At 39.8% G+C, this 14287-nt stretch overlaps 1 protein-coding gene across 5 annotated transcripts in view; it reads right to left on the bottom strand.

The window, feature by feature from the left end:
- Window positions 1-14287, bottom strand: part of DENND1A (DENN domain containing 1A) — a 669505-nt gene that overhangs the window by 230710 nt on the left and 424508 nt on the right. The window lies entirely within an intron of this gene.

The raw sequence follows: 14287 nt of genomic DNA, 5'->3' as shown, positions 1-14287 counted from the left end.
GCCGGGCATTACAACACATCTCAAAGAAGAATATTTTTATTTGCTATTTCCTTCTGCCATCAAGAGATGTGATCTATCTATTCAGAGACAACAAAGTACCTGGAAATATGCCAGCAAGCATCTCCTCCCCAAATACACTCATGCCATCCAATGACATCACAATTTACAAACCTCTTCTAAACACTTCGTTCCCAGGGCAACGGGTTCTCTATGTTAGACTTAAGCAGGGGATAAGAACCCAACTCCAAAGTTTTAAAACCTGACCATTTTGGATGGATTGTCCCTTCCTTTGGTTTTAGAAGTGTGTGTATGTATATGTGTATGTGTGTGTGTGTGTGTGTGTGTGTTTACGTACACACTGTCATTCATAATATTACTCATCAATGACATATGTGCTAGGCATTGTATGAGGAACTTTAAATACATCTTTTCTATTGCACACAAACAACCTTGCTATATAGGTATCATTCCCATTTATAGAAGAGGAAACAGACCTGGAGAGGCCAAATTGCTTGCCTAACACACAAAACTAAGTAAGCAGTAAACCTGGGATTTGACTCCAATGTACACGTTCCTTCCCCTGTGCCACACTGTCTTCGTGATACCAAAGCTAACCCCCCAGCCCCACTCCTGCACAACCTTCTTTGTCTTCAGAGAAGGGTTCGGGCGGTCTAGGAGCAGGGAGGAAGGGAGTGACTGGCAACTTTCCAGCATATGCTGCATCTTGTGAAAGGTACAGAGGGTATTTTATTATCCTAGAAGAAAGAGTGCATGACCCTGGCTCAGACTGGGTGACCAGAAAACTTTCCTCGGGGACACTGGGGGAGTGGGGATGACCAACATGGATGACTCTCCTGGGAACAGGGTTGGGGAAACAAGGAGTGGAAAGAAACAAGAGTGATAAGAAACAAGGCAGGAGAAGTTTGCTTTCAATTGAATATTAAGTATTTTAGGCTTTATCTTGAATGCAATACATACACAATGAAGGTTTTTAAACATCAGATGCACATTTTAAAGTTGCCCAAACATTTAAAAATAAGAAAGAGCACAATTCTCTCATTACCAAATAAAATTCTTTAAGCAAAAATCCTTTCCCAGAGTATAAAATGTCCTCCTTACTACAGATCTCAGCAGTAATATATCCTGGGAGCCTGTAAAACAGACTTGAATATTAGCAGCACAGTTTGGGAACTATTCTAGACTTTTGTATTTGATAATAGCCATAGAAAGAACCATATGCACAACTGCAGTAAAAGTGGAGTTGTCCTTTCTTTTCTTCTTTTTCTTCTTCTTTTTAAGGAGAATCTGCTGTGCACATTCAGCTTCTTTTCAGTTCTAGGGGCAAGGAAATGCCCTATGTTTTTTTTCCCTTAAAACTGTAAACCATTAGTTTAGCTGCCAGCCACACAAATAACTCAAACTTCACAGTGTGCCTGGCTCTGCTGTCCAAGCTTATTCCAGTGTACACTGCAATGAATGTGTTTCTAATTAAGTAGCTTCAGGAACACGGCAGCTTCAATGTCAAAAATACAAAGTCTGAACCACGGCAGGAAATCTTAAGACTGCAATGTCTCATCTAGCGCAACCCTGCCTAATATAATGAAAGGAAGCAGGAAGAGTGCAGAATTCCCGAAAAATGGCCACTTCTTAATGTGTCTAGCAGCACAGCCTAACACGGAAGGGAAAAAAACTCAAATCCGTAGTATTTAACCAAATCTTATCAACTTTTCCAGCTCTTACATTTAATCATGCAATTGACCAATGACCCTGAGTTTTAATTAGAATTTCAAAACTGAAATTAACTTCCAACATATGAATTAACAGAGAAAAAAAGACATTCAAACAAGTGTGAAAAAAAGGTGAAAAGAAATACCTACAGCAAAAGCCCTTTGTATAATTTAACCACAGGCTTTTATTTAAAAAAAAAAAAAAAAAAAAAAAAAAAAAAAAAAAAAAAAAAAAAAAAAACTTTCCAGAATTTGAAGTATGTAGGCTTAATGCCATGCCCTTTTGTCCTGCAATAAAATCAGTGATGCCCTGAAAGAGAGGAAAAAGGAGGCTTACAGAAGTGATTGCAGCTGCAAGATGAAACAAAGTGGGACCCAGTCTCCAGGCATCTTTAGGTAGGCATTTTGTTAAACCCAATAATTTTCCAAAGAGTAATCATGGCCTATCACAGAAACATAGTTTCTTAGCCAAGTATTGTTAGGGCTGCAACTGCTCTGTATTTAGAAAATATTTAAAACACATTTATTCTGAATTCATAGCAGCTCCATGTTTTGTATGAATGCAAATTTGGACAAATACCTTTTACATTGCCATCATTGCTTAAAAAGCCTCAAGTACATCCCCAAATCTATTGCATTTTTGCTCTGCAAATATATTCATTACAAATTCCAAATGTAGGGAATGAGAGGGAAGAAAAAGAAACCCAGATTCTCTTTAGCATCTCAAAGTCACAAATATATAACTGGGTAATTCTAGGTATGTTCTGAAAACAATTTCTAGACTCCAAATATTTCAATAGTTACTGCAGCTACTGACTCATTTTCTTTGGAAACCTGCTTTTCTTTGTTTTTTTTACTATAAAGAGAAATCAGGGGGTTGCAGTGGGGTGGGGAAGACCCACCCATCCATGATCCATCAACTTAATAGAACTACTTTTATTTTTGCATTATTCCCTTCCAATATCAGCCCACTTTCCAAACATTTTTATATCTTTGAAATAATAGAGTGAAATTACAGAGTGTTTTCTCAATGGCTATGTTTGCATTTCCCATATTGTTTACAGTCTTTGTGATTATTATTTTAAAGACAACATAATATTCCTCCAAGTATGGACAAACCATAATTTGGTGAACCATATACTTAGAGGTACACATCAAGTAGCTTCCAACTTTTCACTATTTTAAATAACACTGTGATGAAAATGAACAATTTCACATACATGAATTCGCAGATAAGCAATTACTAAGTCAAAGGGCATGACCGCTTTTCATATATTTCAATACATACTGGCAAGGTATTTTCCAAAAGGGAAGTACCCGCCCCAGTGCAATCTTTCTGGATTATTGCAAGGGTTACTGTAACCCATGAGGTGCCTAGCACAGGCCCTGCACATGATAAGTGCTAAGTGACTGTCAAATGTCCAAATGGGTTCTCTTCGAGTCCCTGGCACAGCTGGCACCACCAAACCTACTCTCCCATTTCTTGTTCCAGCCATGGTTCTGAAGGATTCTTGGGTCCAGGATATCTGGTGAACCCTTTGTGAGGACAGTGAGACTCAAAAATGAATGTGAGAGGCTTGAAATGCATCATCTCTAAACAGGGGGTTTCTGACTTCCAGACATTCTCTCCGGTCATCTGTCTACACCACTGAGTTCAGAAGGGTTGTTTATCACTTTCTTTAGGAGGGCACCTTTATTCTTTATGTACCACCAAAAATGGAAAACTACCAAGTAAACTATGATTCACTGTTTTCTTAACACTTAGTGTTTTTTTTTTTTTTTATTTGTTGAAAGAGTTCTTGACTTTAGACAAATTTTTAAAACCACTTATCACTCTCTGGCATACATAAAAAGGAAAATATAGCAAAGTAAATTGGTTAGGCTATTCCTAAAAAGCATCACATTCAGTCTAACTCACTTGAATTCTTTTCTGACTCAGAATCATTAATGTCCATGTTTTTCCACAGAGAATCCCAGTAATAAAACATAACCAAACTGCCTCTACTAGAAGCTATCTTCTTTTTTAGGTCCCATAAAGAACTTACCTGTTGCTTTTCAAGAAAACATGAATGCAAATAGCTGCTTCACAAATAGCAAACGTACACCTTGCTTCCTCTGCTCTGGTGCCTTTAAGCATTCATAGTGACTTTACATTTCTATGCTGAATCATAGCGCAGGTTTGAAGACATTTTAAATGGCAATTAAACACAACACATGCAGAACCAACAACACACATAGTTAAATTAAAGCAGCAATAGCATTAACAGCTATGACCAAGTTCATGTCTAGGCAGGCCATAACAACTGTGTCACAATTGCTGTGTGGCTGACAGCGACTGTAGGATGTCACTGGGCACCTTATCTGTATGAGGCCTTCGCTCTCTGGGAACCACTGCACTATGTGACTTCATCAGTTACATCCTGGAGGAATAAAAGCTACTCTTTGTTCCCTCTCCCCTACAAAGGAAAGGGGATCTGTTGCTGGTGTCAAGGCAATGACAATATAATGAACCTTGCCTGTAATGCTATCTTGAGCTTGAACCCCCCTAAAGGGAAAACAAACTAATACTTATTGAGCTACTATAACCCAGCCACCGGACCACTTTCAGGTATTACTTACATACAAAATTCTCAAACGTTATTATGAGTTCAAGTAGTATAATATATGCAACCTGCTCTCAAATGTTCAGAAGATGATAAGTGGGTAGATAGATAACTGATAGAAAGATAATAGATATAGTTGAAAGAGAGAGAGAGAGGGGAGGGGAGGGGAGGGGAGGGAAGGGAAGGGAAAGGGAAAGAAAGGTACTGCAAAGGTAGCAAAATGTAAAACTGGTAGATACAGATATCTGGGGGTGGGGGGTTGTTGGAGCTCTCTGTATGGGGTTTGTATTGTATTTGCAACTGTCCTGTATGTTTGAAATTATTTCAAAATAAAAAAAAAAAAAATCCAAACCTACTTTGCAAGGTAGGGCTATTATCCACATTTTCAGATTGCTAAACAGGCTCAGAAAGGTGATATAACTTGCCCAAGGTCACACAGCTTAAGTGATGAAGCCAGGATTCAAACTCAGGGCTGCTGGACTGAAACCCCATGTTCTAACCATACTTACAGTGTGTTTTCAGTATGAAAGCCCAAAGGAAGCAAATGTTGGGATACAAAGGGGCTATTCACCCTATTCTCTTATGAACTCTGGGCCTGTGGTGCACAGGGCTTCTCTCACAGGTAAATCCTACTACATGGGCTCATCCCTAGCAATGAACATGCCTGAATATGGATACTGCAGACTTATTAATGATCCATAGTCCCCATTCATTATTACTGCACTTTCACAATTTGTTTAATTCCTTTCCCCCAGATAACTAGGGCCCTCTTAATTATGTTCCCCTGAGGTAAGTGGCTACTAATTGGGAAAGAGTCAGGAGAAATAAAGGAACACTAGCTGCTCAAATACACAAAATACAGCTCCCCAAACAGAGGGGGAGGAGAGAGATCCCAAGGGTGGGAAGGGGCTGGAGGCCCCCCCTAACTCCCATCTTTCTCCCCAGATGACTATCACCTATTTGACATCAGGAAGGAACAAAGCTTAGGGGTGCCCAGGGATCTGGAAAGTCCACTATTTTTCTTTTCTTTTTTTCCCCTGCCATTATAAATGTCTAGTTAGCATTACAATTTATACATCACAGCACCCATCTTACCTCTCAGATGCACAACACCTTTTTAAGCAAACACACTGATTTGCAAAGGGGGTCCATTCCCACAGTCCTTCCTTTTCAAAGGAAAGGAAACATTTAAAAGAGGAGGTATTCATTTGAGTTGTTTTTTGTTTTGTTTTGTTTTTTTAAAGAAACAAAAAGCATAAACACAGCTTCTCTTACAGTTTTAAATTCTGCTCTGAAATAACAAGGCTTAACATTGTTAGAGAGGTTAAAAGACAAAAGAAATGTTCACCTGTTGGAGAACACAAATCATCACAGATTTGTTTTTACTGATGCTCTACAGGCTAACGGCCACTGTCACCCAGGGAGCCACAGGAGCAGTCAGCACCAGGCTCAGTGCTTGTCAGAACTTTCCTCACTAGAACCTCAAGACAACAGTATGAGTATTACTATTACTACCATTTCACAGATGAAGAAACTAATGTGGTGGACACTAAATAACTCATCCAAGGTCACACAGCTAATAAGTGGCAGAACTGAGACTAGAACCCAACTCCATTATACTGAGACAAAAAAGCTTACTGTTTTCCAGGGGACCATTTACAAAGCTGGTGGAAGAAGGGGAAGGAGGGTAGGAGTTTTCCTCTAAACTGTTCCCTGAGGGTGGGCCTGCAGTTGTGCCAAGTCCTGGGACTCTCCACATTCTCCTGGACTCCCCACTCCATCAGCATGAGCCCTCTTGTTCCAGACTTGCCTCTATGCTCTTACTCACACGGTGTCCCCGGGTTGCTCCTCCTTGAAATCCTGCTGCCTGGCAAGAGCCACTTCTCAGCTCACCCCAGTGGCTGCTGACAGCTCACTTTTAGAGGCTATTGTCTGGGTTACCTACCTGGCATAAAACAAGTGCTAATTTGTATGGTTATTCTACATTATCAATCAACAGAAGAATTGTACCCGTTTCCTGTTTCCCAGAGGCTACCATGATGCTGCATGCAGAGCAGAAAAAATAAAGACAGAGTGCACACAAGATACAAAGGGCTGTGCGGGATGCTCTAGTTACCTTATCTCATTTAACCCCCAAATAATTCAATGTATATCATCCATTTTATAGGTTAGAAAAACAAACCAAAACAGATACTTGGAAAGGTTTAAAAAAACTTGCCCTGGTCACCCAGTTAATGCTGATTCTAGCCCAAATACTTGTACTTCAAAGTCTCATGGTACTACTTTCTAATTTAACTTCTTTTAACCACTATGCTACACTTAAGAAAAAATGGCTATTTGATCATTGTAGCAAAAAATAAAACAGCAAGAGGATACTTTATAGCCAGAATAAAACTACATTTTTATTCATCTGGAATTAATTCATCAATACTCCTTTTTGTTCTAAACAGTGTTTAAGACAGTTTTTATGAATGTGCCCAATATAGCCACAAAGTAGGAAAAGAAATAAGGGCAAAGAGAAAAAATAGAAGCTGGGGGGTGAGGTTAGGACTTCAAGTTCATGCTGTGAGGTTCTGTACACCTGCTGGGATGTCCACAAATTTGGCTTTGAGCACTCTAGCTGCCAACCCAAAGAGGGAAACAGGATCAGTAACATGATTTGTGGTGTCCATAAGAGAAAAATAAACTAGTCACTCAGGAGCTTGAATTTAAAAAGGCAACCTGTAAGGGGGGAAAGTGAGAAAATTAACATCTTATGGGACAATTTATTTCCCATATGCTGGTCAGTTAATCAACAGATATTACTATGTGTCACGCACCACGATTGGCTGGGCACAGGGGAGAAGAAAACATAGACCAGGTCCCTGTCTATTTGGAGCTTACACTTAATAGTAAAGCAGACAGTAAATAAGCAAATTATTCTATGTGTGCAAACTGTAGCAAGGAGACTTCCAGGGTGCTGTGTAGCACAAAACAGGCAGATCTAAGATGACCTCATTTCATCTTCACCACAATCTTGAAAGGCTGATTTCCATAATGTACAGAGGAATCTACGGCTCAAAGAACCTAAGTAACTTGACAAAGCTCACAGCTGATGAGCGGCAGAAAATATGGCTTGCAAAGTAGAGCTGGAGCAAATACATGAGTTAAGCAAGCTCTTCTTATGGAAAACTCCTCTTTCCTGGTTTCCAACCCAACCCACCCTGATTTATGAGCAATAATTGATCTGTGAGGAGATCATGAGCAAGTCTAGATCAGGAAAGGAGGCAGAGACTATTGAATTTTCATTTGCAGTTTCAGCAGCCAGAGCATCACAACAGTGGAGGTGTGTGGGATGAGCTCTGTGTGGAGGGATGCTAATACAAGACACATGTAGGTCACTAGAACTGATCAGGAAAAGAGGGAGGAGGGAGGACTTGCCCTTCTGAGCATGGCTCTGTGGCTTTCTGGGGTAACCTTGGCAGGGGGAGAGGAGATGTCTTCCAGAGCTCCAAGCCCCTGGACCCAACTGAAATGAACACATGAGCCACAAAGATAATGCCTGCAAGAAAATCCAGAAAGGTCAACATCAAAGCCTGGAATAGCCCATCCTTTTGATCGCTCCTCAGTGTACCAAAAGGAGACAGACTTGGGAAACATCAGAAAGGGCTTTATGGCTAAGACCATGGCAGCAGGAGAAATCCATCACAGAGGAAAGGCAGGAGCCGGGCTCTCTGCTGTCACAGAGGATTCAGTGAGAACTATTATAGCCAGAACAAACTGGCTGTGAAAGGGAAGTCCCAGGCTGTGGGCCACCAGCAGCCCATGAAACCCACGCAGGAATGAATAAGGTATGAAAAAATGAGAATAGAAAAAGAGAAAGATGTTTATGGAGAAAAAAATCAAAAGAAAGTCACAAAAAGAGTATAAAAAATTCAACATGCAACTAATAAGAGGGAAAGATTTTTCCCTTTTTGTTTTTCTAAGACTAAGGTATCCCACTTACCAAGACACATAGCATCCAAAAATCAATTTATCCAATTATCATTTTAGCCTTTTCTTTCAGTCTTTCAAATGTTTAAAGGGAAGACAAACCTGCATTTGTTGAGAGATTACTCAGAGCCTAGCACTCTGCTGGTGCTTCAGCATATTTTCCCTTGTGCCAATAACTAGGTGAGTCAAGAACACCAATTACAAATGCCCTGCCATGGGGTAACTGCTCCACTGCTGCAGCATCCCGGGGGTGGTGGTTCCTGCTCCACTGGGGACCTACGGTTTCCAGGAACATATCTAGACTGTCTTAGATACAAAGACCACTGCACTATGCCTTGGACATTCCAGAATTTTCTAAGTGTCAATTTCAAGCCAGGCTTCAGGTCAGGAAGGAGTCAGGAATTACATATAGAATGTATCTCCAGAAGCAGAAAACCAGGTCAAGTCTTGGACAGGTAAGCAGAGGTCAGAGCCAGATACGTCCCAAGGAGGCTAGTGATGCTAGCTATGCTAACCAGAGAAAAACATTTTGTAGAAATTTTGGTTTTCACTGAATAAACTTTTGAAAGGTTAAAAAACTTATTGGCAACAAGGATGAATTACTTTACTAACAACAATAAAGCACTCATTAAATCTCCAGTGATTCTGGGATTAGTGGTGATGATTGCACAATCCTGTGAAAACATTTAAAATCATGAATTGCACACTTTTAAAGGATGAACTTTATGGTATGTGAATTATATCTCAAAAACAAAATCTAATGAAGAACTTGAAAACAAATACATTTTTCTATAGAATCTATACATAGATTTAGATAAAGATATAGAATCTATAGTATAGATAATGCAAAGAGCCCCATGCTTCTTTCTCCCATTTTTAAAAATCGTCCAAAGTATTTTCTAAAAGCTCTTGGCATTTTCAGTTTTGGGTACTGCTGAAGGAAATGAAGGTGGATCTTGCTGTAGGGACATCATCAGTTAACAACCTTGTTTTAGGTGCTACTTGGTGCCAGACTTTTTACGAAGATTAGCTAAATTCTTATCTATTTTCTTGGAAATGACTTGTAGATGAGAAAACCAAGGCTCAGAAAAGTTATGTGACCCACCTAGAGTCATGTATTCAGTAAGACCAGAGCCAGGATTTGGACCCAGGACTTTGACTTCCAAGCCTGAATTCATTTCTACCACTCAATCCCTCTAGTTCAAGCCTGGGGTCAACTTTAGCCAAATATTAGCCAGGGCTTAACCTATCTATAATTCACCTTCATTCAGCAACATACACTGTTTGCTCACTTTCTAAACATCGGGTCCATCACAGACCCAATTTCCCTTCTTCTTTCTGAAACTGAAATCCTGGTCTGTATCCTCCCCTACTCCAACCAGATGAGCTCCTGCCACAGGGGTACTACCTCTTGAGTACTAGACCTGTCTTGGTCTCTCACAGCTTCTTAGCTTAAAAATATATATTTTCTCAGCTCTCCCTCTCTTGCCTGGACACCTGAGTTCTTTTGTGAAATAATGTTTAGTCATCTCCAGAACCATCTGTGAAATTCTATCTTCCTATGCCCAGTTCCAGGGACATAGAAGGCACTCATAAATACTTGCCTCATGATGGAAACGAAAACAGCTTTCGCTTACTTGTAGGAATCCAATCTTTAACAAAGTGCTACATAACCCAGAGTTTGGCATATATAAGGATTCTGAGCCAAACCTGCCTACCTAATCCATGTCTATCCTACCTGGGTGTTGTGAATTGTAACTGGATTTTGTTGGAATATATATAGTCTTTAGGAACATAAAAACTAGTACTTACTATTATGGAGCACCAGCTTTGTGTCAGTAGTAATTACTATTCTCATATGACAGAAGAGAAAGTAGGCTTAGAGAGGTTCAGTGATCTCAAAGATAGTAAATGGGGAAGCTGGGATCAAAGCCAGGTTTTTTTGTTTCCTCCACACCACACTTCCATTGATTTTTATCCCTGCCATTGAGAATATCAACAACCTAGCTTAATTTAGCATCATCTTATCCTCTATGCAAAATTGCATGGCATCAATGAAAACAGTGATTAGAATGGATCCAGCTCCAATAAACCAGATGTCACTTCATGGCCCTGTCCAGACTGATGCCCCACCTATACCCACGTGAACTGTGTGTCCCCAGCTCAGATATATCAGGCTTTTTTTTTGCTAAAAATCCTAGATGGAAAACATGACACAGCATGTGGGGGTTGCTTCAGAACCCTATATACAGCACAAAGAGCCTAGAAATAGTAGCTTTCACAGAGAATCCGAGAATCCCCACTACGAAAGGAAGAATGGCTTCCAGAGTCACCTGGAAATGTCAGGAAACATAATGCAAAGTCAAATATATACTCCAAACCATCATTGTACAGATCCTATTTAATTTTTTTTATTTCAACCATACTCTCAGAGAACATCAGGAGTTAGCTACTAACTTGGCTCTTGACCTTGATGTCCTTTGGGGAGAAATATGAACTTGTCCCGATTTGCTCTGGAAATATTTTATTACAAAGGTGTTTTAACAAGTGTCCAGAATAACCCAGTTATACAATTCAACTTGGGAACTTATTTGTGGTCCTCATTTAAGGCTACTTCTGAAAGAGGAAGAGGGAAAAACATTTACATGGGAAATACCATATGGCTTCTATTGGGACCTTTTATTAGCAACATTTAATTAGCATAGTACATAATAAGTGCTCTAGAAATAGCTGTTGAATGAATGCATGACAGCATAAGTCTACAATTAGCAAGTCAACAAGAATTACTACATGAAAAACTTTTTTCACAAAATCTTGTGATATGTACAACTTATTTTCTAACTCTTTGGAGGGCATTAGTAAGGAAAGCTTGAATATTAGATGGCCTTGGATTTAAAGTGTAGATCTACCATTCCTTAGCTGTGTGACAGTGGGTAAGTCACCAAACCTCTCTGAGTTTCAATTTCCATTATAACAATGGAGCTAATAATATTTACCTTATAGCTTTGACTTTGAAGATTTGCAATAATGTGCATAAAAAAGAGCTTGACACACACACGGTAATCAGTTGATGGTGACTGTTATTATGAAAGGGAATAAGGATCCTCCTTGACAACTTAAACCTTTTGTTTCAGAAATGGGAAAGCCTTCCCAACATTGGCCACGGTCAGTACTGCCATCAGCTAAGGTTGGGAATGTTCTCATTTTCACTTTCAAAGTCAAGGGAATGGCACAGATCTAAAGTAGAAAGAAACCAGCAGCACATGTTTTTAAATATTCATAAGGGCTGGAAATGTCTTACTCCTTTCGTTTTCTCTGCCATCTGCTTTTGTTTCTTTTCTTTTCATTCTTATGCCACAGCTGCAAATGAAAACAACCATACAATAACTCAAGTTAAATAAAAAAAAAATCAAAATAAAAACAATCTGAGGGGCAAAAAAGGAAGATGAATTCTAAGAGTTCTTTCCTGAGCTCATAAGGCAGCCAAAGTAGGAACAACGTTTGAAGTGAGTTAAGCCTTTTGGAAACCAAAATCTATGCTCCATGTTTGTAAGAATCATAACAACCACCATTGAACGGCTCCTATGTACCATTTGATGACCAATATCTCTAATTCTTATAGCCACTCTTCAAAGTAGGTAAAACTTATAACCATTTTACAGAAAAGGAAATTGTAGATCAGAGAGCTAAAATAGATTTTTAATGGTCGTAGTTAATGAGTGAAGAAATTGAGATCTGACCCCAGATCTGTCTAAATCCAAAACCTAGGCACTTTCCACTCTACCTCCCTCTCCATAAATGGGAACGGACATGAAAAAGTTAATTTGGGAAATATTTAGGGTAGACTATTTGCACTAAACTGATTTATTCAGATAATTAAAATTTGTGATTATAGCTCTAATTAAAGTTAACTCAGATAATTGGTTGTTGTATTTGTGAATGTGCAGTTAGAGTCTTCCACATAATTGTAGGGTTTTCAGCATCATACTTTCCATTTATTTGCTGCATCCCCAAGCTTTAGTCAACTGGCCTCTGCCCTACCCAAGCCTGTGGTATAGCTCTTGGGGTCTCCGGACCCAAGGAACATGTCTTATGGTACCAGCAACAGGGTCTGGGCTCAACCCCACTTAACATGTCTTTGTCCAGTAGTCAATGAACACCTCACCTTCAAGTGTAGTGTAAAAACCTCTTATGGTATACACTGTTGTCCTGAAAACTCCTAGCAGCATGTACCTGAAGAAAAACTGGCAGCAGTGGTCCTCATGTGTTAATTACACTTGCGAAGTCTATTATGCATAGAAAGGGCACCTGCTGGCAGTGAAAATGACTAGAATCTGCCCTTCCTGTGCAGGGAGTAAATTGAGAGTTCATTTCTACAGGAGATAACAGTTTTCAGATTCCATTTCATGTATCCCCTGCATGGGGATGTACTTAACATTTAAATCATCTGCAGAGGAATAAACCTCCTTCAAATTTACATGTTTCAGGATCCTAGCACTTTACTTAAAATGCTAGTTATCCCTGCTGGCTCTAACCACCAAGAATTAAAGTCAAAGGTGGCGAAAGTCACCGAGCACAATACAACAAAGTTATTAGCACTGACTCAAATTTCATGACATTCGTAGTTTCTGACCAAAGAAGTGGTAGTTGGCTTAAGGTGATCAAATCAAGCTCTGATTGGAGATCTGTTTTTTTCTCATGGGGTCTTTTATTTAATCTTTCTTACATTTTGCAGTCAATAAACAGACACTAATCCCCACCAGCCTGCAATCATCCTTTGGTCAAATGTCAAAATGTTCTTTCATGAAAACAAGAGACCAGGAGAGAGGCTGCTGTCATGCAAACACAGACACTTTCAAGATGGAGCATAACCACAAAACCCACCAGGCACGGAAAAATATCAATCCAACTTTGATTTTCGGGAGTGGAATTTTGGGGTGACAAGGGCTTAAAAGCTTTCCTTGCCAAGTCTTCCCTTTTAAGTTAGATCTGCCAGCATCACTGTCCTTCGTCAACCTGGTAACTCAGATCTGGAGAGAGCTAGAGTTAGAGATCACATTGAAATGAGGGTCATGGAGCAGCTGTCACATAAAAGAGTAAAACGTCTAATAAATCCTCCAAGCAAACAAGAAACGGGGGTTGGGAGCTGGGATGGCTTTGGAAAGGACAAACGGCTAGTATAAATACTGCTTTTTAAAATAAACTTTTCAAGTACAAAAATGATACTTTTTCATTATAGAAATATTAGAAAACCTGGACACTAAAATAAAAATTATGCAGAATCTTCCTCCCTCCTCTCCCCAGCAAATCACTGTTAACATTTTGGTACATTTCCTTCCAGGTTTCTGCCTCTCTATGTGAATGCACATACACCTAATTTTTGTGTTTTGTACACACACACACATACAAATACATAATTTGTTTCTTTTTCAAAAATGGAATCACAGTACATGTCTGCATTGGGACAAGTTACTAGCCCTCTTGGGATCCTGGTTTACTGATCAGTGAATCACAGGATTTTTGGAAGAATTAAATGAGATCACAGATGTAAAGTAGATGGTGCAGTGCCTGGGACATAGCAGAAGTCCAACAATGGCAGCTGTTACATGGATCTTACAGAGAGAGCATTTTCCTCTCCACAGTTCTGGGAACATAAGCTGCTGGTTTTAAACCAGTTAACAACTTAGCAACCAAAACTGTTCAAATAATGGATAGCTATTTGAGAGGCAGGAGGACTACATTGACTGTCCCAGCTCCACCAATCCCTGCACACAGAAGCCCTTTGGTATTCCTGTCTGAAGCACCCAGGTAAGTCTCTTCTAGGGAGAACTCAGAGGTGTTCCTTTAGAGTACATGTCTCGGGTGTAGTGTGCATGGGAGGCCTGTGGGGGACCTTGAGGCACAGGTGTGTGGAGAAGGGACCTGTGTCTGTGTATGTGAGTATGGGAGGCACGAGTCCGTGAAGGCGGGAATATGTCTGTGGGG

Source organism: Choloepus didactylus, chromosome 10 (assembly GCF_015220235.1).
Source record: "Choloepus didactylus isolate mChoDid1 chromosome 10, mChoDid1.pri, whole genome shotgun sequence".
NCBI classification, from domain to species: Eukaryota; Metazoa; Chordata; class Mammalia; order Pilosa; family Megalonychidae; genus Choloepus; species Choloepus didactylus.
Note: the sequence above shows the minus strand (reverse complement) of the source record. Positions and strands in the feature narration are given on the sequence as shown.